General features: G+C 35.4%; 1 long non-coding RNA gene across 2 annotated transcripts; it reads right to left on the bottom strand.

Annotated features, from left to right (window-relative positions):
- Positions 1-7311: 7311 nt before the first annotated feature.
- On the bottom strand, positions 7312-23092 carry LOC310895855. 2 transcript variants are annotated; one of them, XR_014580998.1, is made up of 5 exons: positions 22477-23092; positions 22014-22318; positions 18310-18431; positions 9645-9814; positions 7312-9145 (listed from the first exon to the last, which is right to left on the bottom strand). It is a non-coding gene; the product is annotated as an uncharacterized lncRNA (long non-coding RNA). The 2 variants fall into 2 exon arrangements; XR_014580999.1 differs by having other exon boundaries at positions 7312-9814; positions 22477-23088.
- Between the last annotated feature and the right edge of the window lie 4678 nt (positions 23093-27770).

Consider the following 27770-nt stretch of genomic DNA (forward strand, 5'->3'; position numbering starts at 1 on the left):
TCAGTAGGAATGCATTGAAGACAAGAGTGCAAGGAAAGATCTAACTTGAAAGCAGCTTAAGTGAAGAGTATAGTAAGGAAAAAGTCAAATGCAGCATCAGGTAGGGAAGTTGTAGTTTTATTTATTGTAAAATTTTTTGCTGTGATCTCTCCTGGCTTGCTATGTGACCACAGAAAAGGAGCCCATCACAATAAAGAGCCTAATTGCTTAGTGGTGAACCCGATATATCAGCTACTGTAGGGTAGTGCACTTGTTATCAAACAACATCCTTCTTCTGTCTCTAATCCTGGGCTTCTAAGAACAATGGAAACTTCAATGACAGCTATTGATTCAGTTTTTTGCCTTTGTACATTAAGTTCCCTTAAAGACATTATTTAGTGAAGGTTTGCCAGTCATAGTTTCATATTCCCTGAAATTTCTGATGTACTTTCTCTCAGTCCCCTATTTTGCTGAGATCATAGATTTCTGTCCTTACAGAAAAACATTTTGTAGCCAGTCATTTTGTACTACACAGTACCCAGAAATGTGGGTGATTTTACACACTAGAGTAATATTAAAACAATACTTAGAAAGTCATAATGAAAATAGGACTTTTTTTTTTTTTTTAGAATTTTAACAGAACAGTAAAAGGTTGCTTTGTCATGTCCCCTTTGAACTGTTACATTTCTATAGTCATCCTCTTTCACTTTAGAAAGACATTTTGTAAACCAGTTTTGAATTTTACAGAAATCTAAAAATGTGAATAAGAATTTTAACAAAGCCTGTATTAAAGCCTGCATTGAATGTTTAATAAAATTATTTCAGAAGACTAAGACATTATGTTATCAACAAGTTTTGTTTTTTTTTTAATGCATTTATCTAACATAAGACTTTGTTTGCTAGTATTTCTTTGTATTTTCTCAAAAAAAAACCTAACTTCTTTCATTTGTATTATTACATTTTTCTGGGTAACTTTGACAGGTATTTTCAATACAAGAGCTTTTTATTATTATTTTGAAATTAGGAAATCTCTCTCTCCAGGAATACATTCTATTGCTAGACTATCCCACCTAGAATTTTTCCAACCACTCCCAATGTGTACAGCTAATGCTCATGTGTGCCATATTATAAAACAATTTAGCACTAAAAGACTAAACAAGAAAGACATGACCAAGTAGATTATGATGAAAAGAAGATGCATCTTTGATGTGACTGGTTACTTATTAGCCTACAAAATATAGTTTCATCCAATTTTTATTTAGAATGATATTTTTATCTGGTTACTTTGTCAAAGGTGGGTCAACGGTATTCTACACATAACCTCATTTCAGCAAAACACCATGCTGTAATCAAAACCTTCATACTTCTCATTTATGTTTTTTTCTCTTTTAACTCCACAGCAAGTACATTTCTCTCACAAGCACTTACCAAAACCATTCCAGACATACATGAAACAAAAACATACTAGGTTTATCTGGGCTGAAACAGGTGTGTTATTCTAACTATCTACAGCTGTTCTATATGACAGAAGGTATAAAAAAAAAAAAATGTTTGAATTCTTCTGCAGCTGCAGAGGATGTGGAACCACATTCTGACAGTAAAGAAAAGTAGAAGCTGAAATTCAGGGGAGAATTTTCTGGTGATTTAGAGAGTGTATGTTACCTTCATACACCATCACTACCAGATCTCTCTTGCTAGGATCCTAGCTACATAAAAGACATAATGAATCATCTATTGGAGGAAGAACAACACAATCATAAGTCTCATATTTTAGCTTTCTGACTGGTGGAATTATTCAGGAACAGTCATTTCTTACTCACACAGATCTAAATCTCTAACTATTTCTTGTGAGTGGTCTGCTTTGTCAGAGGGTTCTTCTCACAGAGCTATAGGGAAAAGCTATATTGCTCAAAGTCTGCTATGTGTGAAAAGCTCTGCTTTACAGCATGCAATTACTTCTGTGTTACGAAGGAGCTAACTGGTTTTGCTGAGCAACCACATTGATAATAAGGATATATAACACAGCAAAGCACCATGAGTGATGTCCAGCCTAAGAACACGGATCACTTACTGGTAGAATTTACCGGTGCTGAACTGACAGCTACAGTTTTGTACCACCTTGTGGTAAATAGAAGTTATTGCAGCATTGAAGAGAGACATTTCCTTTAAATTGTTCAGAGCATCCATGTTTTGATGGTGCTTGTCCTCACACTAGGTCATTGAAACTTCAGATCGATGAAAAATCTCAAATATAAAGCTCAATTAATATGCTTCCTCTGCTTTCCTCTTCACCTACTCTCTGTGTCCAATGACATACAAATGTCACAAATTCACAAATGTCATAAAGCATAAATAAAAACACTTAAAAGGTCTAGTAAGCTTACCAATTAAAAAATAAAAAATAAAAAAATTAGTTCTTCCTCACAGGGAGTCTGATCATATAAAATAATGATTCTAGTGAAATATCAGTTCTGAAATGTAACTTCCTTTCAGTATCGTTAGATTATTTAGAGTAATCCCATGGTTTTCCCATGCTAGATTTTTTTCTTATTCTCTTTGAGAGTCAGAGTAAAAATGCAAAAGTGTCCTTTCCATATTTATTTATTTATTTACTTATTTTCTCTAAATTTTGTCTAATACTTAAGCATTCTAAGTTGGCAAAAAGGGTCACCCAATGTTTACTGATAAATCAAGTTTTTAAAAAAATAAATAAAATCAGGAAATAACTTTTTTCCTGAAAAGGCAAAGGAGCAAAGAGAGTGGTCAGGATTTTGCTGGTACCAGGTTCAGAGCAGTGGCATGGACTGAGCCCACAGGGAGCTCTGAGCAGTAGGCAGGAAGATTAACTGTCCATTTTAATATCTTGGTAACATTTTTTCTCTACAAGTAGTAATTTTGTTTCATGTCCAAAAAGAAGAGGAAGTATATTTTAAATGTCTTCATTTGGTACTTCAAATGGTACTTCATTGTCTTGCTGCCTGGAGTCAACTTTAAGTCAATCACAAAGCTATTGAAAGTAAAGGATTATGATAGAAAGAACTGATTTAGGCAGATAATCTGGTCATAATAGGTCAGGTCAAAAGTCCATTTAACCTTGTGGCCAGTCTTGGATTCTTTGAAGAGAAATCCAAGGGCAAGTTATAGACTCCTTCCCTAGTATAATCTGCTCCCTTTCAATCAGCAGGTTAGGATTTCTGCACTTTGCAGTACATCGTTGTGTTTAAGAGCCTAAGATTTTAAGAATCCCTATCTAAGGAAAGATATCTTCCCTTAATTTGTGCAGTGGCCTTTGGAATCTGTTTAATTTTTGGCATCTAGAAGAACCTATAGCAATACAGTTTAACTACATAATGTTTGAAGAAGTACTTAGAAGGTTTGTTTAAAACTTGCATGATCAAAGAACTGCAAAGTTCTTGTGTTATGAAGCAGAATTAATATTTGTTCAGTATTTAACTTTTCTGAGGACACCTATGATATTACAGGCTTCTTTACTATCCCCCACAGTTTCCACTTTTCCAAACTGAAGAGGTCCAACCTAGTATCTCATCAAAAAAAAGATATATAATACCTGCAGCCTTTCTGTTCCACCCTTCTGTACTTTGTTAGCTCATTGTTGTGTTTTTTATTTGTTACATTGTGTGAACTGTTCCAGATGAATGCATAATATGCATTTACATCATAAAAATGGTGTTTGATTTTTGTTTTTTGTTTCTTTTAGAATAATGTTATTTGATTTTATTTTTTTACCCAAGCAAGAAACTATCGTTTGCCGAGAACAACATGCAGTGATCTGAAGACTTCTTTTCTGAGTAATAGGCACTGTATACATGTATAGGTAAAGTGATTTCCACATTTTAAAATATTTTCATTTATCAACATGGAATGCTGCTGCCATTTTTTAATCATTGGTTAACAATTGTCATGAGATTCTTTGCTATTTTTTTTCAATTGCACCTAATTTTTTCAATCTTGAATAAAACTGCCATCAAAAAACTTGTTTCCACATTATTCATTTCATTTGTCATCATTTAGAAATACCTTTGAAAACAGGGAGCATGTGGGCTGTCCTGATTATAAAATAACTTTGTCTCAATATCTGCCATCCTATATCTGTCACAAATACAGAGAAATATTGTGAAGAAATGATGAAATAACATAAGTTAAAAAAATACGCAGTTTTTAAAAGGTGGGAAGTGTGTGCAGAGTGAAAGAAGAAACAAATGAAAATTGAGAATACTGCACTTCCCTATTTTTCGAATATTTTATTTAATAATGATGGGTATTTTATTCATTTTTGTTAAACGTACATATAAAATAGCAGAATCTGGACCAGTTTTACTTACATTTAATAAGGAAATTATGACAGACTGGTTCTTAACCTCGTGTATATTTGAGCAACTCAGTTTTCATTTAAGAGTTGTGCAAATATTGCTGAATACAGGTGCTATTTCCTTGATATTTAGTCTACTGGGAGGCAAGTAATTATAAAGGTCTTGTGAGTATCCACAAATGCTGCTACTGTGCCACCAGAAGACTTCATACACTTGTGTTCTTCACTAAGCACACAATAAAAAGCAGAAATGTGTCTCATTGTACATAAATGCATTTAAAAATATCTAATACCTCTGTAGGTTTTTGTGTTTTTATGTTAATAATTTGGATTTTACTACATCCTAGGAATTCTCATAACAGTTTTCTAAATGTGGCCAGTGGTTTTACTTTTAGTAACTTCCACAGCGTTAATTCTATTGTGAACATGAGCATAAGATACTGCATTTGAAGAAATCCAGCACAACTTTGTGTGTGTCATCTCCTCACCCCCACCCCCAAAATGTCTTCAAACACTAAGCTGGCTTTGGAATATTAATCTTTTTGCCTATGTGATAAGAACTCAAGCTTATATGAGCTGGAAAACATCTAGAATATAACAGTCACAGGTGTCGATACAGGCAGTGTAATATAGGTAGCTATTAAATTTGAAAAGAAGCTTGCTTGATAAGCAAACTAATATAATTTTATAGGCTGAGTTTACACAGGAACAGTTGCAGCTGAGATGCACGCTGCCTGTTTTCTGCTGTCCTAATTATTTTATCTTTTCCACAGTATGGTTCCCTCTAGTGATTCTTGTAAGGAAAGAGGCTACCTGATCCCTTAATCCAGCTAACATTTTACAAAAGAAGATCCAAATTAGTTTTGCTTACACCAGATGCTTTATGTGCAATTGGGTATCAGACAATGGTGTTTGAAATATGAAACAGGTAAATTCAATGATCTCCTCTGAAAGAATCTCTTACCTGGGGGAACTAAAGTGAAATGAGTTGTTTGCATACTTGCTGCCACTCTGCAGTCCTGTCTCCTCCCCTTATGCAAACCAATGAATGTGTAAGCTGATTGCCAGATATCCCTAGTGTCAGACTCAGTAACAAGAACTGCAATGAGTATTTGATGGAAGAGAAGCAAAATCAGATTTAGCAGACTGGTTACAGCAGACAAATATGTTATAATGTAAATGTATTATGCCTACCAGCTTGAATATGCTATGGTAAGGGAAAAGGTTTTTATAGGTAGCATCTAACCAAAACAGCAGAAAGTATACTTTCTGAAATGTAGGGATTGGGTAGATTTGATAGTACTTTTATCTGCTTTAGGTTTTAATTACTATAAACCATCTACAAAATCCTTTCTTTGCTACAGTTATTTTCTACAGGATCAGTTCCTTGCTGGTCAAATAAATCACTTCACCACCCTCTTTCTTCATCTCACCTGATACAATCTTTTGGAGACACTGCCTTCACAGCCTGTGGTTTCATTACCCAACTGGCTTCTGAGTATGCCACTCAGTTGTCCTGTCTCCTATGAGCCCAATTTTGCACCCAGAGTTCTACCTCATCTTCAAAACATTCCTCCAGGCCTTTCTTCATCAGTTACAGCTGCTCTCTTTATCTCAGCATGTCAGGTAATAGCAGTCAAGCACAATTGGTGAAAATGCCAATGTTTCAGTTTTGAGATGCCACATCTCTGCTCTGTTATGGAGGACATAGGACATAAGGGTTTTGATGATGAGTTGCTCACCAGAGTTATGGGGGAAAGCACATAGGAAGAGGTATGACTTGTGTGAAGAAAAGAAAGAGAGATGAAAAACAAGAAAAGGTCTTTTTTTTTTCTTTTTTTTTTTTTTCTTTTCATAGCCTCGTAAGTATAGAGGAATAGGAGAGAGCAGACCAGAACTATCACATGTCCCTAATGCTGAGAGACAGATAGGAAAGAAGTTTGCTTGGTAAAAGATAGCTTTACTGAACATATCTACCGAGTGAAAAGCCAGCCACCAGGAGTTACCTATATAGAATTGGACTCTGACTAGTCTGGGACCAGACATTCACATCAAAGACTGAGCCCTGGAATCTGGCATATCTGTCACAGGCCAAATGCTGAGATTTGCATTCTCCCGTCACAGACCTTTCAGAATTTGGAACATATTCTGTTCACAACATTTTGCATTTTGGCAATACTGGCTCAACAGCAAAAAGAAGATGGATTTTGGACCCGCAAGTTTGCTGGAAAACAAAAGAATATCCTGATATATTCACAACGGGCACTTCTAGCTTCTCTATGATCCTAGAGCCTGTTAACCTGCTAATATCATACAATAATCTGGCCATGTGCTGAAAGAAAGTCCTAGAAGAGGTCACAAGAGTTCTGCATGGCAGTGACATTCGGCCTGGAGTGTTCAATGCAGGCCTCAGCTGTGAGGTGTAAGAATACAGAGCACAGTGAGATAGGTTAATGTTTCTACCCTGTTTCACTAATTCATCTCCTCCAAACGGCAAATGGGCTGGGAATACAACAGAACAAATGTTTCCAGGTTATGCCTCTAGCTTGCACAAGCCCCTGCACGCCTCCTCATAGTTCGTACTTCTGTCCTTCCCCCTCAACACCAGAAACCTACCACAACTGTTTCTCCAACTACCCTGTTAACCTTCTCCCTTTCCTCACCAAGTCTCCCTGCTATCTACCATCAGTTGCTTTCTAAGCTTTGCAGCCAATTACATTATAATAAAATGCTTTAAAGACCCTGTGAAAAATCCTGCTGTCTTTTCTTCACTCACATTGTTCACTAAGTCAGCAAACATATATTTGGTCTGCGCTTTGACACAGATCATTGAATGTCACTGATACTTCAGGAGACTCAGCTCTGTCTTCTCACAGTGAGCTAATCAGACAAAAATAAAAATACAAAATCATATTAGGATTTAGACAACTGCCAAACAGAATCTGTACTACATGAGAGTTCGGCCCATATTGGATATTTAAAAATCTCAGGGATGGGTGTAACTGTGATGCATAAGGAATACTTTTGAACTTTTAGGCATATGCATGTAGCCACTAGATGTATAGACATCAAGTGAGAGGCAGAAGTGAAGGTAGAGGGAGAAAATGTAAAACTGAGGCCTTACAGACCAAGATTCCTAAATTAAGAGCTTAACTTTAGTTTAATTGATCTAGGCGGTGAACTAATAACACAGCACAGCACAGGACTTACTGTCTTTAATGTGAAACATCACTCTGAGGATTACAGCTTTAATATTTAGTCAATGTTTTCCAAACATTTTCATACGATTTTTTTGTTGCATCTTTTGTGCCTGTCTATCAAACTCACTGACGTGTGTGGTTCAGATACATGCAGCAGCATTGCATTTCCATTCTAGGCTACTGTTTGTTTTCCTTTATGGTGTTGAACTGCTGCCACTGTCCTTCATAAAGACAAAAATCTTTTTGTTATGGATAAAGTGATTCCTGTTTAATCTGCACCTGTCAGAGAGAGAGTTTGTGCAGATGAGTTTTATGTTTGTTGAGTACTTTGAGATCCTCAAATGAAAGGAACTCTAGACATAAAGCATTATGTTAATAATGATCTTATTTTAACATAGCAAAAAACATTACTGCATTGTAGCACAACAGAGTCTAGAGACTACAACAAAGTCTACAGACTACAACAAAGCTCCAATAGCTGTGGCACTTTACCAAGACATACTAAGAGCTTGTTCAAATATCTTAAGCGCTTGCTGTCTAAGGAGGGTAAACTGACAAAGAATGGATAAAAGGATAAAAGCACACTGCTTAAGGTAACAATGCAGGTCAACAGAAAAACTAGAAAGAGATCCTAGGCTTTGGAGTCCACACTCATGGACCTCTTCAGTGGAACATTTCTTTTCTCATTTATACAGTTTTTAAAGATTCAGGCAGTTTTTTATTACAATAATTGTTTACAGGGGCTACACCAGACAGCATTCCAGTCAGGTTCATCCTGAAAATTCCTTCTTTCTGCAATTTGTACCTTTTCTCCATACTCCATGCGGATTACTATGCTAGAAAAAAATATTACTATTACTATGCTAGAAAAAAATAACTTCTTTCAAGTGAAAAGCCTAGGAATACTCTCACATTTCATAGAACATTTAATAGAATTGTTTCTTCATGCATGAAACACTGTAGTAAGTAATTATACTAAATCTTCCAAAAAAAACATATTCAAAGTGCTTGTTCTTTGCTTCTCCAATGTAGTTTCTCGGTGTTACCTATATATGATAAACCTTGCAAACCTGGCTAGGGATATCTAATGCTGAACATTTTTCTCATGCCTGCTATTGGATAATGTTCCCCCAGTGAGCATATCAGACTGTCAAATACACTGACTAAAATGCAGTCTTAAGCAACCTCTGTTCTAATACTGATGTCTCCATTATTTTCAACACATCATCAATTCAAGTAGCCCTCTAGTAAGTGTGAAAAAAGCTTTCCAGACTCTTATCTGTTTCAATCACAATAGGCTAAATCATTTCCATCTTTAGCTGAAGTTTTAACTGTGCATATGATAGATAATGTAATTTGAAGCAGACAGATCTAGATTTCACCTTTGTGTATGCTGAAATAAAATGTTAAATTTCAAAGGTACATTTTAATATAAACATTTGTTCTAATTATTACTGGGGAAATTTCTCATTTTACCAAACCATTTCACATACAAAAATAATCAGGTAATCAAAAATGTCCATCAGTTTATATTCAAAGAGAAGCGCATTTTTTTCAGATAATAGATGTTAGAAAAAAAACAACAAACAAACAAACAGATATTCCATCCTTTTCTTCTTCTTCTTCTTAATTTCCACTGCAAAGTGGAAAAAAAAGCAAGTTCTGTGGGGATTTTGCATTTAAAAGAAAAAAAAAATCTCTTGGTCATTGGAAAGTTTTGTGTTTTCTTTTCCCAAAATGTCTCTCAGCAGATGAAATGAAGAATGCCACTTTAAGCCTCATTTAAACTGATGGGGAAAATGGATTAATTCTTTAAGCATTTGTTGAAATATACCAAAGTAGTTGAATTAAGACTATCTCAGTCCTTCCTCCCCCAGCACTCTTTCTGCTACCTTTTTCTATGCACAGTTCACTAACTTCACAAGCAGGGACGCAGAACAAGCATGTAAGAAGATTATTTTTTAGCAGGTTCTGATAAAAACATTATTGTTTCTAATAACAATTCAATGAATTTTAAGACAGAGTACAATTCAATCTTTCCATTTCAGCTGTGTTTTTTTACTAGGGTATGTGTTTCTTTGAAATACTGAAGTCATTGCAGAGATCACATAGGTGAGAACAAAGCATACAATCACCTGCATTTGTCTTTTCTTGTATTTGGGCAGTATTAGGTATTTTCATCATGATTTTTCATCATTTAATATTTTCATCATCGAAGACTCCTAGTCTTTGAGGAGTTTAGAGAAGAACCGCTTGCACTCAAATTCTTGAGGCCCTTGCATCAACTCCTTCTCCAACAGAAATTCTGAAATTTAAGTGAAAGCAATGACAAAAATTTAAGTAATTCCTGCTTTACAGAACAAAATTAATGAGATACTTCAAAGATTTAGTAATCTGTCCTGGCTTCCTTACTGCACAGCTGGCTATAAACACACAGCTGGTATGCTTAAGTCTCTGCATGTTATGGTGTTATGGTTAAGTATAAATGGGAATTCCAGTACACTTTCTTTGGGGTCATTGTTTGACAGGAGAAAGAGAGTAGTGCTTGAAAAGATCACTGAGTAGTTAATGGAGCCTGTGACAGCCCTTGTGCAGTTTTTGGTACTGACCAAATAGCTCTTCAGGTGACATAGAATGTTGGCTTCTGCTCGTCCCTGCAAGAATCAGTAATAAAGTCCCTGTTCTGCTCAGTTCAGAGAATTCTTCTTCAAGGAAGTTTCTAATGACTTTTCCTCAGTCTTAACTTCAGCCTTAAATATACCCTTACTCCTTAGAACTTGCTATTAGTACACAATGTGAAATGCCCTTAACCAATTTTAATGCTGGATGTATCAAAATAGGCAGCAGAGAAACCAGCACTAGGATCACAAATGCAGTTATCCATCCTGAAGTAGCTCAGCTCAATAGGCAGAGGGCTTGACAAACACAAGAATGGGCAAGTCTGAAATCACTTCACATGCTACCCTCTTCCCCACTTGCTCTGTCTCCTCCAAAAATATTCTGAATACTCTTATATGAGTTCATTTTTATCACAGCTACTGAAGTCCAAATATATCTGTTATGTGTTGGGGGTGTCTCCTTGAAGGTGATAAGAGTAAGTTTTAGAGAGAAGAGTATTTTTAGAGGGAATTTGAAGCCTTCTTGAGAAAAGGATATATATTCTGGACAGCAACTTGCTGTAGGTGGACTTGCTTGAGTAAGGGCATTGGATCAAATGACCTCCAGAGGTCCTTTCCAAACTAAGCCATTCTGTGATTCTATTCCTACTGTTCAGTAGCTGTAGTTTGATCTGAATGATCCTACACTTTTTCTTTCTAACAAAAAGGGGTTGTATACAGAGCTCCTAATTGCAGTGTCTCCTCCCTCCCATGTAAATTGTGTTATGTCTATTCCAATTTGTTAAATTTCTTGCTGGACAAACCTAAACTAGCACCTGATATTCTATTGTTATCAGGCAATGAAGGTCACAGTTCCTTGCTTTGCTGTAGAAGTTACAGCTTGTTTCTTATTTCTTTTCTTTTGGAAATACAGAGGAAATTGAGCATTTGGAATAAAAATAGGGAAGGTAACCATTCTTTATAAGAAAAGTTGAAAAAAGATCACAGTATCTCTGAAGAAAACTGAGGCCTATCCTTGCATAAAAACATAAAGAACCACAAGATGAACACAGTCTTAACAGCCAAAGCTATTCCACATCAAGCACAGTACCTAGATGTATTTGCATCAGTGCTGGGATACAAAGTGTCGTACACTGTGCCAAGAAGAAAAAAGGATTTTATACAAATACTTGCTGGCACTGAAAAATAGTTGCACCCCTAGTTTAACACACCAAAACTCACCTGGATAGTCAAAATATCCATATGCTGGTGCCCATACTAATTTTCTTCATCAATAAATTATTTAACACATCTGCCTTTTCAAAAAGGTTCTGTGGCCTCCCTTTGCTCATTTGTGCAGAGGAAAAAACATCATACTGAGATCTCAAGTGTTACAGCAATTAGTAAAATGAGAAAGATGCTGTTCCAGGATTTTCAGGGACATTGTACTTCACAATCTTCAATTTTACAATTAGGGTAACTTCAGATGTGTTTATAACCTTAAGAATGTCAACATGTTTCCATTATCTACTGTGTACATATTATTTTGAACCTACTTCACACAGCAGAACATATTAATGTATTTATTTAGATTCTGATAAAGTGGTCCTTCAGACATAGTTAAGGACTTAAAGCCCTCATAGAAGTCTTATACTGATGAGTATTTAAAAATACAGAAAAATCACTAAATGTTAAATAAGAACTTGCATTTATTTTCAGTGGTTCATTAGCACATTTTGATTTAAAAAGAAAAAAATAAAAAAAGACATGCAAGACTCATGAAGAGAAAAAAGCCTGATATTCTCAGGCATTTAACAGTTCAGTGGGGTTTCTTTTTGTATATCTCTTTAAAAAGAAGTAAAGGAATAGAAGACTAAAAAGCTTAAAAGAAACAGGGAGAATGAAATTTATTTTATCCTGCTTTGAACATGATGGGCAGACATGACAGATGATAGTTCTTGTACATTCACTGTTTCTGTCTGATAGAAGGGTCAGCCTCAAAAAGTGACCTACTATGTAGAGATCTGAAAAATGGATCTCATGGGAGTCATGCCCTTTTACATTATTCTGAAAGTGTCCAATGACTAGTATCCACTATCTCTTCCCTCAGCTTTCAGATGACTTCAAAGTTGATGTGGCTGGCCCCAGGCAGGCACTCATTAAGAGATGCCTGTAAAAATGCTTGAAGTACAACTGTCTTTTGAAAAGGAATTATGTAAAAATAGCATCTTGCTTACTCCTCATTTGCTCTTCCTCTCTCCCACCCCCCCACCCCCCCCCCAGCCACTACTATATACTTCTTTTTTTTTTCATGGGTTTATCATTAGCACATCAAGGAAAAAAATGAGGGATTATCTTGGACGTTAACAATGGTATTAATACAGACAGTCACATGTGGGCAATTAATTCCATTGCCACCATAATGCAGAGATCAGATATGCTGTAGCATATGCTATGACCCTTATAATTGTTTCAGTCATACATTCTGCCTATCTATTCCGAATTCAAATTCTTGGACCCTGTTTGCTTCCAGGCATATAGCTCCCTGGTTGCAAGGGATCACTGCTTTTCATTCCTTGTTTCAAAAGGAGAGGAAGGAGATCACTAACTCATTGGCCCAATTTCTTTGCATAGCCATGAAAGGCACAGGGCAGAGGGAAGATTACAAGCACTTAGAAGAAAATAAAAATGAATCAAACATGTTTTTATTTGCAAGCTGAGGACATCGGATATGAGAATTGGGAAATATGTCACTACACAGTGGCAACTTTTAAGTCCTGAGCCACAATATAGCTACCATATGACATATATGTGTTATTCTAGACTTACAAAATGCTAAATATCATCACGATGTTCTTTAAGAAAGTTCCACAAATGTAAAGCTAAGTGAATGATCTAATGACAATGATCTATCAATACATCTTTTCGGTCCTTAAATAAAAAGATAAAATAAAAAAGTAAGCCTGTTATCTGAAATTATTTTCCAGATTTTTTCTTAAAGAATTTTCCCTCTGTGAAGATGGAAATTTGCACATTCTTGTGCATTTAGACAGAAGTATGACACTTCTACCATAAATAATAACACTTGTCAATATTTTCTAAGCTGTAACTGTACAGTGGGAGGTGAAGAGAAACAGTGGGAAATGAGGGTGCTCACCTGATTCTTTTGGTGTTAGCTTCTATTTAGTGGAACCAACACCAGTTGTGAGCTCACACAGAATAAGGCTGCTTGTCAAAAATTAAGTCATCTATAAGGTCACTAGCAAATGTCTTTTTCCAATTAACTCAAGTGCCATGGATTTTGAAACCTTATTTCAAATACTGAAATGTACCAGTGAAAACCCACAACTTGATGTTACATAATATTTTGAAGTTTTTTTTTTTCTGTTTCTTTGAAAATTGTTTGAAATGAATGAATTAACGGCTTTCAAAGAATAACTTTTATGCTGACAAAGCTGAACTATGTACTGAAATTTTAACAAAAAAGACATATCTTCTGACTGTTTCAGACATCTTATGTAGGCTACAATGCAAGATGATACTTGATTCATGCAAACTTTAAGCCCATGAGTAATTCCATTCAGTGTATGGAATTACTCATACCTTTTAATGAAGATACACATTTAAGTATCTTGACAGCTGTTTAGAATATACAGGGTCAATTAGAGAATTAGGGACTTTTCAAGCGGGCTGATCACCAACTTCCCCTGTTCCTCCCATGCCCCCAGATAAAAGTCCATTTTTGAGTCATCGAAACCTCTTAGAATTTTAAACAACTCATAGGGAAAAAAATAGTAAAAGATAAGGAAGTGAATGAGTTTTAAAATCTAACCCTTGTACGTTGATGGACTATGTGGCAGACTATGCAGAAAACTGTAACAGTTTAAAAAAAAAAAAAAGCAGACAGACTTACCTTTTCCTAAAAAATCTATTTTGCCTTGCATCTGTGTGCCCAAGTCCCTCTGGAGTTTTAAGAATGTAATGCATAACTAATTTTAAAGCTAAACAAAATTACCATGTCTTTTTCTGAATGCAATTTGGATGCACACTTGTGTAAGGTTGAGGCTGCTTATTTTTAAATGGCAAATGGAAGAGTGACCCATACTGACACCAAGAAACACCAAAGAAATCCCCTGGGAAAGGCCCAACATAGGTCATTACACCCACTGTCCCTCCATCTGGCTAAACAGAAGCAAGGAAGTTTTCTAGTCTGCCACCTAATTAATAAGAGCACAATTCCAGAATTCATTTGCAGCTCAGTACTAATGAGTATATATTGACAGCAAGAGTTTCTATTTTAGACATATTAGTGAATATAATTGTATTCCATTCTCAATGATTGGCATTTTGGATCACACATCATAAAAGAGGGTGGAGATAAAGTTTTCCTTTTTGAAGAAACTCAGTGTTGGATACCAGGGTTCTACAATAACAGCCAAATCAAATTGTTGGAACTTAACACTGTGATGCACTTTTCTTTCAAATCACTTGATGATTTTGAAAACCCGAATCTCTCTCTTACTATCTGTTTTTTAATCCATATGGAGCATCGGTCCAAACTAGGATCTAGAATTAAAAATACTAAAGCACATTGGAAAGTCTTTGTACAAAAAGATTGGGCAAGAATTGAAGTTAATTCTTTTCTAAAAAAATAGCATAATTTTTCCTCTTTGTATTCGTAGAAATCCAGACATAAAAGTTCTATTTTCCTATAAAACTATTAACTTTTTTATCTTTTATTAACCTGGATGAATTTGGATCTTGCCATTTCTTCTGAAGTTGCTTCTAAATATAAAATAACACATAGTGAATGACAGTAATTATATGCAATTTATATGAATAAATAAAGAAAAAATGCATACATCTGTTTCTTGTCCATACCTACTTCTGTGTATTGTCCTCAGACACATCAACACTGAAGGAACACAGGGAAATAACATTGCAGCCTGTGTGATATTCATCAACAAGAATTTTAAATCCCTCATTAAAGGTGGTATTCTAGAGAATTGCATTACAAAACAGTAGAAAGAGACACTAAACATAAATATCAGCCCAACATCCAGAGACTCATATAAACATCAGTAAAGGCAACAACAGACATTTTGAAGGCATCAACTCCTTTTATACTAATTTTCAGACTACCTTAAAACCCTAAGTCCTGTGATATGATGGAACTATTATCTGTGATGAAGCATATGTGTGTATCACTTCACAAGTGGCAAAGTTGGACAAAATGACATACAAGACAGCTGAATATTTTAAAGCATATTCATGAAGGAAGATTAGTTAGGGAAACAGAATATATATGAGTTATCAGTAATAACATCCCTACCCCTGAAAATTTACAAATTTACATGTTATTATACAGTGCTGGTTATTAAAGTTTTTAAAATTGCCACTTACAAGCACTGTAATTAAGTATCAAAATATTACTACAGCATTCTCCCTACTTTGCTAAGGTTAATTGCATACAAATGGCAAATGCAAATTCGTACAGAGGTGACCACTGTAATTCAAGATATATAGCACAATTCACAGAAATGTACGTTTACATTTGTAAAGAAGTATGTAAGAAGTATATTATTTAAAATAATTTGGTTTTACGGACCATATCAAGGCTGCGACTGAGATCTGAGTGCTACTTCCTTGATTGTACATGTATAGCAAGAAAGTTTCCAATAGATCTCCAATTCAAAGACAAAGAAAAATCTCCTTATCAATTATTACAGTGGCATAGACAGATAAATTAGTTTGTGCTAAAGACAGGCAAAATGAGGAGCTGATTACAGAAGCACACTTCCATGGGACATCCCAGCAAACATAGTGCCAGAACTATGCCTATAGCAGAGCCTGGCATTAGCATCAGTCTGCAGCTGATGATAAGGGGGTTGATATGCTTAGGGCAAGGTCTGAATTTCACTTTCAGCTACTGAATCAATGTATGGATCTGGTCCTTTGTAGCATGCCAAATTAGCTTGGTCTGCTCTCTTGAAGCTGGGATTTCCTGAAGCCAGATCTAGTGCTATAAAATATGTGTATGTGAAATCTCAGCAAACAGAGTCACAAACAGTTTTTCATGAAGGTCCTGATTTTGTCTTCGTGCTTACCTGTGTCTGTACCTACCTGGATCTTTATTCAGTATACAGACATCTAAAGTCTCAATGAAATGCTACAATCAAATTTATCATATGCTCTAGGCTATTTCTTTTTCATAATATCCTAATATACTTTATCAAAACACCAATACTCTCACATGTAATATGAGCATATTGTGGTATTTGATGATTTCATGACATGAATGCCAGCATGAAAATACACTAATTTACATGCTAGGAGACATTATGGTAAAGATAATCAGGGATATAACATATGGATACAACTAGAAATCCCCCTTCAATGCAGGTATTCTTAATATGAAGCCACGGTAGTAGGGTAGAACTGATGTTCCCTACACTGGAGATGAATAGAGAATTTCAATTGACAGGACTAGAGAACTAAACTAATTTAGGTTTGCTAGGTCAAGGATTTGCTACCAAAGGAAAAAAGTCAAATATGTTTGACTCATTATGTCCATTTTATCTTTAAAGAATGAAATCTTGACTGTCATAAAAATATATATCTTTTGTAATTTATAAAATAATTGTACACACACTGATACTGATCTGAAATATTTAATATAGAATATTCAAATTATATTTGGGTAGGAAAAGTGAGTCTCTATTAACTCAGCTTTTTTAAAAAGCATTTTATCTCACTGTAAAAATAGTAGATCATTTAGAAGAGAACACTGAAAGAAACAGCATTGGTGAAAGCTGCGGTTTGTAATTGCAAAGTTAATTATCTTTCCTAAACCATCAGTTGTCACTTAGATAGACCAGATTCTAGCAGGCTCTCAGGAGACTGACTTTATTTCATTCCTAATGGCTTGGGACCCACCATTTTGCTGTCTCTGAACATTTGGTCACTGAATGCACCATTTATGGAGTATTGTTTAATTAAGGACAAATTAAGAGAACTGTGCACAGAATTTAATTTCATATCCTGTGTAAATTCTTTTAAAGAGGGTACTAACTATAGGCATTATAACTTTTCATTATCCACTGCTTCTACAAGGTATTGACAATTTATTGTTTGCAACAGTTAAGAGTTTTGTTTACCCTTTGGGGAATTCTGCTGGCACTGCAGTTTTTTGCCTCATCATTCCTTTAACCCCCTATATGCCACTTTCACTATTTTGTGATGTACCATATATTTGAAAATGCACTTTTTTCACATATGTTCAAATATACTTCCACAACAAATCAAACAAGGTTAGAAGATAAGATGTACTATATGCGTGTGATCAATGGGAATTCCTATGGGACTAGTGTAGACTGTATTATAAGCAGTCAAATTTCACTGAAACTCCTTATGCTAATGGTTCTGAATAGAAAGGGAGAATACACATAGAGCTAGAGCATTCATTGCTATGCAGAACCTCCCAGTCTCTTCTTGGCAGATACACTTGCACAGTTTGTATGTAGTTTCTATGAACTGGTTCTCCAGCTACTGCATGTGATCTGAGGAAGATTGCTTTTCTTTCTTCCTCATGCTTACCCAGTCCTTCTGCTTGATCTTGGAATCAGTTTGGAATTTAATACAGCACAATGACAAGAATGCCACCAACAATGAGAAAGTCACATTTACTGAAATCAACTATACTTTTTCTAGCTACATTCATATTTACTAAGAAATGATTGTATTTAGAATGAAGAACCAAAGTTGTTTTATAATCACAAAAGAATACAGCATGAAAACTGATATTGTTAGTCTCTGCAAGCAACAATCTATCCCCAAAAGATTAAAAGTTTCTAGAATATTTTAACAATCCCAGAGAAGCACCCTCCAGAGCAAAGGTATTCCAAACCATACAAAACACAACTCATACCCTGCAAAGCTAGTTCTAACCTCCATCTAGAACACAAGCCTCAAGTACATTATTACCATCAAACATACTTGGTTCATTTTACAGAATGAATAGAAACAAATGAAAGCTCCTACAGCCCAGACTTCTTATATGTGATAGAAACATTTATCAAAGTTCATAGACACACAACACCTGATTTACACAGGAAGATTGTGTAAATATAACTAGAGAGGTTAAGTCAGCAAAAATACAGGTACGGTTATGTAGAAGGGAAGACTGTGCTTCACTTCAGGTTACCTGTTTTCATTTCAGGCTGTGGCTGCTTTGGTTGAAGAACTTGGATCTTCACCCCTCAACTCCTCTCGTCAACCATGACCAGTCTCTGGGATAGGTGGCTGCTCATTGACTCCTTTTAGTCACTGTTAACAGTTTAAATAGCAGGACTTTATAGTGCACCTCATTTCTTCTGTAACTCTTCAGAAATGCACTGGTTAAACTAAGTCACATGTAAAACTGGTTTAATCTAAGTAGATTTCTGTATATTATTAACATCTACCACTAGCTACACCTACCAAGTCCATACACTCAGTTATCATTTAACAGGTTGGAATGAGAATTAGGAAAATAAGAAATGATATCAAAATTAAAAAAAAAAAAAAAAAAAGACTTCAAAATACTTCTTCTTCTTATTGAGCAACAAATATTAACTTAATTGTATTTGGAAAGTAACATTTTGTTCAACCTGAAAAGAACCATCTCTTTCCTGATACTTCTGGTACTTCCAAGAGGAGAACAGTATATTGCAGACTGCAAAGTGTCAACAGCTGCAGGAAATACCACTCAGGCTCACCACTAAAGTTTTCCAGGTTAAATTGCTATCATTTCCATATCCCAGGAAAATGCCTTAATCATTATTCTAGGATTTAGATGCAGCAGAGAACAGCGGAGTCTTTTCAGTCTCATGTGATTAAATCTGTCCTAAGCTTTCATTCACTCCCTCAAACACACAAGATTCTTTATGCAAATAAATTAGTATTGAAATTCTAATAAAATTATTGCTACTTATACATCTTTACTTCCTAACTTATTTTTGGTAACGGATCCAAAGTTGACACTGTAAATTACTAGCACGTACTTACTACCTCAGAACACAAAGCATTGGGTTTTGTTTGTTTTTATTTGTTTTTGTATGTATGTATGTGTATGTATGTTTGTTTGTCTCTGCAGATATAACTGCCTTTTTCTGAGGAAGCTGGATATTTCACGTGTCTTTGGTGGAGAATTAATATATATTTTTTAAAGATGTTCACGTTTCTGCTCAGAAACAGCATATGAAATTTCACTACAAAAGCAATTATAAGACAAAATTAGCAGTAAGGATGGAAGGACTATCTTAATGATGACTGTAGCATCACTGGCATGACATTAGAATGCTGTAAGAATTATACAGCATCCAAAACCTGTCAAATGAGATTTAGGAATATAGTTCAGAAGTTATCCCCCATTGAGTTACTGTCCATAATTCTGATACAAATCCTGTAAAGTGTTCATGTGAGGTAGTCCATATGCTAAGGGTAGCATATCATTTCAAAGCTGTCAGTTTTAATTTCTGTTTTATTAATTTTACCATAAGTCTACAGACATACATTTCAGAGAGTATATATCAAGTAGATTGTATCCACACAAAGAAGCAATACTGCTAACACTTATTTTGACATACTTCACTATGAAGAATTCACACACCGGAAGGTATAGGTGTAAATGTAAATGTTTTGAGCAACTGGGGGGGGGATTTTGAAAACCTGGAGGACAAGTGATGAAGGACAAGGGCATGAAGCATGGATTCAAGAGAAAAATTTGGCTTTCTGTGGGAGAACAGAGGGCAATGTATTTGAATAACAGGTCTGCCCTTGCTCTGTTTTTTCAGTCCTATAATTGCATTCTGTCCCTTAAAGAAAAGTTACAAGTGTTAGTTTAGCCATTTGGTTGAAGAAGCAGCTATGACCACGCTATCTGGAAAAAGAGAATCCCCTGATCTCATTGTAAAAGCCTGTCTGTGACTGTCTGTGAATTGCTGAAAGAGGAATGAGTTTGGAAACAACATATGAAGAACTAGCCCAAACCTTGGCTTACAGCTCAACACAATCCAGTAAACATAAAAAAAAAAAAAAAAAAATCAGGAACCCATTGCCAGTAGTTTTCCAATATAATGCTTTGCACAAAGTTATCATCTGCTGCAGCAAGGCTGTGAGTACCTGAATTAACCCAATGAATCAAATTCAGTTGTCTTTCCACTACACTTCAATTTGGACTGTAAACACATCTCTAAACCTTAGAGGTGTGATCATATAGACTCTCTGAACCCAGATTTTTCATATCTCCTTGGAGAAACAGCATGACAAGAAGGTTGGGTGAGTAGCCAATCACATACAGACACTCTTTACCTTTACGACACCTTTCCCATCTTCAATTCTCTTACCAAAAAGAAGGGAACTCTGAGATAGACTCACTAGGTATATTTACACTGCCAAACAAAGTAGGACTATCAAAAGAAAACTGGAATCTTGATTTTTCATGCTGCTTAAATGCTTTTTCATGCTTGGCTCTGATGGACTTCACACAGCTCCAGATATCATCCTTGATATAGTTAATTTTTGAGACAGCTTCCAAAAGGGGTATGATGACACTATTCTTCTCTCTACCCTACTCCAAGCCACAGTTCTCTGTGTATTTCCCCCCAGAACCACACCTTTCAAAAAAGATAAAGCAAAACAAAAGTCATATATAAGGTCTGATAATAGTGCATGCTTTATAAATGACAAAATTACAGGACCAATCCCTACTCTGACTTATATGTTCTTTTCAATTTAACTAATTTGGTAACATGAAAACTGAACAAAGGAAATTTTTCCAACCTCACCTGGCTTCTATTGAGCATTTTTGATGGGAATCACTGAAATAGCTGAATGATAGAATCCAACTAATTTTTATAAATCAGTCAATACAACAGAGATGATTAGATAATGTCTAATATAAGGTTTTAAAATCTGGTTTTAAAATGGTTTTAAAATTTGCTGGCGCTATTGATTCAACTAACATAAATGTTTATATTTAGGTTAATACTATATGAACAGTGAAGTATGTATAATACCACTGTAAAATAAATTAATATATTGAAGATAATTATGTTACAATGAAAATGGGTCTTGATAAATTACTAAAAATAATTAAGATTAACGCTCTCTATGTACTTCAAGAGCAATTCAAAGTCCAATGTTCTTTACTTTTTCTCTCCTGTCTTTCACTCTCCTGCCAATTCTTCTTTGGAGTAATTAAATAGTAGCTATGTCTACATGTAAGCTTTCAAGTTCCAAACACACCTTAGACCATCTTGTGCTTGCAAACATAAATTTCAAAACTTTCATCCGGCAATTTATCTCTAGATCTCTAGGAATGCTGAGCCAGTGCTCAAGATCATAGTGCCGGCTCTCCATAACACACTGACCTTTCACTGTGTTTGCATCTACCAAGACAGACATAATGAGTGACAGCAATTGTAATTAACAATTGCAATTAACATCATCTTCTGTAATAATCTTGCAAGGTATTCTCTATGAAAGTCCATTTTCAAATAATTTGGACACATTTGATTTTTACATCTTCTAAATGACTGTCAGGAAGACTTGTCATCAACTTACTCCAGGTACCAAGAACTAGATTCTTAGCTTCAGAAATCGGCTGCCACAAAAAATTGTTTGCTTGATCCCACAGTTCTGGCTCCATCATTTAAGAGCATATCTGGATAGACAGACATTGTGATCAAGAATATATTTACAATATGTAATATTGTAAATATGTAATAAGGGTACATCACAAGGATGATGGAGATCTTCCTCTTAGGTTTTACAATCAATCTTTTCTGTGGTACAGGTTAGAATGCAAAACTTCTGAGCTGAAGAAAACAACAGCTATCTCATGAGCTCCAAGAAAGGATAACTTACGGTCTAGGCCTAAGGTTCACAACTGAGAATCCCAAGTAAAAGAGAGGCCATTTTTCTTCTGTGATATATCTCTCCAGAGAGTTAGGTCTTGAAATTTCATTCTTTTATTAATACTTCTTGCTTACAAACTGAGCAGATTCTTCATTCAGCACAAAGGCTTCTGCAGATATCTCTGTAGATCCCAGCCTCCCCCTTCTATGGAGGAACTACATTCTTAAATCCAGGTGGAAAGGCACCTCAAGTTTAGCTATTATGATGAAAATCATTCCAAAGCTGAAGTCATTCGATGGCACTTTACCTTAAAGCTTGTTAGTCAGAAAAAAAAAAAAAAAAAAAAAAGGCTAATTTTAATGCGATTTTTATACTGATAGTCTCTTTTACTGCAAAAATAGTTACAGTATAACATTTTTTGAAACAAGTGGAGGTATGGAGGTTTTTTAATCCAACTAAAACAACAGTTTACCTGACTGTGTTCTCAGCCACAAACCATGGGAATGCTTCCCTACAGCTTGGCAGGTGTGATCTGGAGATAATTGCAGCAAAGGGAGGGGGCCATCACAGACTTGTAATTCTCCTAGAGAGACCGCAGGCCTTTTTTTCTTCTGTGTAACCCTGTATGATAATTAGCTCAATTCCACCTGTCTGCTAAAGTAGTTCTTACAGTTGGGTGTCTGTGGTTAATTGATACTGTTCTGGGTTAGTACAGGTTCTGTACTAGTCAACCGGAACAAGCAGAAATAATTTTTGATGTTGAAAACTAAATCTGGCTTGACTACAATATCAACATTTTACTTCAAAGATTTGCTAAATGGTGAATCTGGTAGCTATCCTTTTCAAAGAGTTCAGGTGTGTTAGAAGTTTTAAATTGAAAACCTCTTCTTTTCACAAAGAAACATTACATCTTTACATATTGCAAAATTTAAAGCAGAACAGAAAAAAATGAGTGAAAAAAAATTAAATATTCCAGTAATTTCTTGACTGTGATAAATAAAGACATGATAAAATAGTCAGGGTGACCTTGGCATTTTAGTGCAAAAACTTTCCCTCAGTGTTTATTACATGGATATATGAAAGCAAAGATCTGTCATCAATGCCTTTAAATATATCCACAGATTGAGAATGAAGTTGAATCTTAGCTCCTGTAACTAACCATATGGATATTAGTTCTCCAGTTTTGCAAGTAACTTTAGCAGGTGCCTAAATCTATATTTTAAATATTCATGGACAAAAAGTTAAGAATGCTCATGAAAACCTTGGCAACCTTTGATGAGCTGCTGGTTGTATATCCAGACAATAAATCTATTTATAGACACATACATATATAGGCCATATGACAAAAACAATCCATAGTGTATATGCTAACTCAGCTGAAGGCTTCTCAGCAGTGTAGGCAGAAACAGTTTTATGGAAACAGAAATATGGGTCACAGCAGATGGGAGAAAGAGGCTAAAAAGATTCAGTGGAGGCTTTGGTGGACAGAACAGATGGAGTTTGGAAAGAATGGGGTTTCTAGAGTAAGATGGAGCTAGCAACTAAGAGATCAATGAAGGTCCATGACAGTCTGGCTGCAAAATGACTGAGGTTAAAAAGGATGGAGAAACTAAATAAGACTTTAGTGGGGATGTGAGTTGGTATAGAGGCAGCTCTTTTGCTCTTCTTTTAATTTTCCAGAAGCTTGCCCCTTTTCCTGTATAATCTTCTTCACTCCCCACAGGACCTCCAGCTTACACCCCTTGTTTGTCACCCACAATCTTTCTTCATCTACCACCCTTTGCCGTATAGGAAGGCCTGCAGGCCCTTTTCAATGGTGCCTGGTGCTAGGACAAGCAGCAATGGGCACAAACTGCAACACAAGAGGTTCTATCTAAACATCAGGAAGCACTTCTTTACTGAGCAGGTGATGGAGAACTGGAACAGGTTGCCCAGAGAGGCTGTGGAGTTCTCTCCTTGGAGATCTTCAGAAGCTGCCTGGGCATGCTGCTCTTGGTGTCCCTGCCTGAGCAAAGAGGTTGAATCAGATGACCTTCAGATGTCCCTTCCAAACTCAACCATTCTGTGATTCTGGGAAGTTACATCCTATTTGTTCACTCAGTTTAGGCAACAGCAGGAGAGGAAAATGGCTGGATGCATGAAGAAGGAAACAAAGACCTGCTGTTCAGCCTAGAAAGCCAGGCCCCATCTTTGGCATAGATGAAGTATACAGTCTGCTGCCATAAGCTGCTGCCTACCTTGTCTTTTGGCATAATACAACTCCGTATGTGAGTGTGTGTGTTGTGTATATATACATATGTGTGTATGTATATAGTTTAATCCAAGAAATAATGATAAAAACACAATAATGAGCTTCCAAGTATTATCAAGACTATTAAGCTCCAAATAGTTCATTGAGGACCAATTTCTAAGTACTAAATATTACAGCTAGATTTTGCTTTTATGCAAAAATCAATGCAAACACATGAATCACTGAAAAGCGTGCTGCAGCCTTCCAAAGTCAGTTTCTAATTAGCAATCCATTGATCCAAATAGTTAGTACTACAACTAACAGGGAAAAAATATATTCTACTAACTGCATGAAAAACAGTCATTTTTTTGCCCTTCACAATTAATTTATATTCCTTCCAGAATTGAAGAATATACCCCAGCTTTGCATCCTTAACACTATTTTCTATGTTCAACAATATTTCTCCTTTCACCCTGTCCCATCAATTAGAAAACTTACTCAGATTGTTGGAATAAACCTGATAAAGAATATAAAGGAGGGAAAGCCAGGCTTTGAAGGAACATCTTTCTCAGTACAGGAGATCATTTTATGCTGCTGACTACCTGGAAGAGGGGAAATAACCTGGCCTCTATTATCCCACTATAACAACATACATTTGTCCTGTAGTTTTGATAGGTGTTTAGGATAGTGAAAAACTGACATCATACTAGAATCAAAACTGACAAAGTGACTTAGACTTTAAAAGGTTTTATTTGTTTTGTACTCAGTTTAAAAATGTTAATATGTGTAAATCCTTTCATATGACTGTCAGTAACTTACAGAAATGTTTAGCTACCTCCTATTGGAAACTTGTGTCCACTGTAAATAAAAGTCATAGGAATATCTTCCAGAAGTAAAGGAGATCACAGATTTCATCATGGATATTATTTCAGTATGAGAAGGGAAATCCTAAGAATTTCTCTGGTTGAGATCCTGTTTTTAGATTTGCTGGCTTTTCTGGGAAAACAGGAGAGTATTCGTAGACTGAACAGAATCCTACAGGATGGCTGAAGACAGACAGTCCACACAAAGTTAAATACGGCATAATATCAGCTCTTTAAGTCTTGCACTTTTATTTCTGAAGAATGAATGCCCAGTATTCATTAAAGTTCTTTTAATGACAATTATTTGGTCTGTCTTCAGTGATCCATGGGGTCCCCATCAGCCTCCATTTGGCACCAGGTATCCGATATTATTCAATCTATGATCTCTATTCACCTTCAAATTCCAAATCACATAAAGCTTTAAAAGCAATTGTTATGATTTGAGATAAAGGATAAATTGAACTACTTTGAAGATGCATTAAAACTGTGGTTTACCTCCCGTAAAGAAAGCCAGTCTTAAAGTTAACATCCACAGAAAAGTATAGAATGATGCTATCTGATTAGCAGCATTAATATCAAAACTCAGGGAAACATACTCTTTAAATGAAAGTCTGAGGTATCTTTTTAATTCATGACTTTAATATATACAGAAAAAAAATAATAATAAAAAAGGGGGTAGGGGGGTTCCCCTTCACTAGCGTATTCAACAGTGTGCTTAGAAAGAAAAGGCTTATTTTTGAACCTGGTGGAGGTTCTCAAATTTCCATCAAAGTACTGTTCTTATTAGAACCAGAATCTTCATCATTAAATGACCTTTTCAACATTTCAAAATTATATGGTTTCTCAAGGAAAAAAAGCAGGACAAATTCTGTAAAGTTATTTAAAAATATTTTTTGCTGGTAATTTCAAATGTTGTATATTTTCCATTTTCCACCTGTCTTCATGTGTCTTGTTACAAATGAATCCCAAGGCTTAGCTGAACAGAATCTTGCACAGAAATGATAGCACCTCTGAAGAAACTGATGAACCAATTAACTAACAAGAACGTATAGCTGAAATTATGGAGCAGCCCTGGAGCTTAGCAGAAAATACTAAAAATAATCCTATTCCTGAATACTTATTACCTCTATTCATCTACTGCAGGTATGGTACAGTTTCTTTCTGAACCTGAGTACAATCAGGTATAATCATGCACATATGGAAAATGGAGCCAAAGCTGGAGAAAATAAGGTACAATAAGAAATCTTGGTTGTGCTGTGACTTGTTTGCTGTCAAGACTTCTTGCCATAAATTGTCAGCTTGATCAAAAGCCATTGTTTTGTTTCTGTGCTTTATCTTGTAGCACAGCTTTTATAGATACAAATATATATATTTTCCTAGATATAGGAAAGAGTCCACAAATTATATTTCTGTGTTAAAATTTAACAAACAAACAAACAAAAAGAAATGTTGGGGAAACAGGAGCTGCTATTAAATTCTATGACATTTAACACAATTTCAGGACACCCATTTGTCTTTTGCTCTACACAAATTTTCAATGATGAAACTAATGGTTATGATTTTTTTTATTTGGTATTGGTGGAAAAGTGAAATATTAATATTAAGTGTTTCTTAACATATTTTTTATTAAATTCTTATGAGTCTGGAAAAAATGTTCTGTATATGCTAAGGAATAAAGAAAAAAGTGATTTGTCCCTTTTATTCTCATTTCAACTTATACATTCTCAAAGACAGAAAAGTGTGGTTCAAAGAAGAAGAAAGAGTGGTGTCACCAGCTCAAGAACAAGTAGGACACTAGAGAGAGAATTAGCATATGGTCACTCAAATGTTCCAGCAGTCTGATCTCAGCAGTGATGAAAACACAGCCTGCTTCTGTATTTAGGGATCATCAGAAAAATCATCACACCTATTAAGAGTGTACAATTCAAAATAACACATGAAAATTTCTATGCATTGTTGTATGTAGGACCCAGATATGTATGTTAAATTTATTTCTTTTCCACTTAGATGACAATATAGCAAAGTGTTCCGCACATTATTCTTTTTCTATAAAATGTACCAAGATAATATGCATAACTCTTCAGTTGACTTCCCTCAGTTATTCTGATGTAACCTTCTGATGTGCCTCGAGGATTAATGTATGTTTTCTAGCATACATGAAGGCAAAGCAGAAACTGTTGTATGGAGAAGACTGTTGGTCTAAGAAATTTTGTAGCAGGATGCTTTTACACTAAACATTGGGTAGACGCTTCCAGTGAAACACATGATTTCTACTTGGTTTCCTCAACTATGAACCATAAGATTGAGGCACAAATACAAGTAACTCTGAAAATCTTCCCAGAGAGTAGTATTCCTCTGAATTCTCTAGGAGCCAGAAGGTGAAAGGATACTTTTCAGAAAGTAGAATTCCAGTGGTCACCTTTCAAAATTTGGCATTTGTCAAAAACTGTCAAGCAGCTGTCAGCAAACAAACACTGAAAGCAAAAGGAATATATATATATAATATATATATATTATATATAATATATATATAATTATAATTATATGTATATATTTTGTTTCTGAAAATGTAAAGGAAAGTGTTTCAAATCTCTCAACAAATGGCTATTCTTTGGTCTGAGCACACAGGGAAGTGTAACAGCTTCAACTACTAAAGAAATTATCCGTGTAATC

Source organism: Anser anser, assembly GCF_964211835.1.
Source record: "Anser anser genome assembly, chromosome: 2".
In the NCBI taxonomy this organism is placed as follows: Eukaryota; Metazoa; Chordata; class Aves; order Anseriformes; family Anatidae; genus Anser; species Anser anser.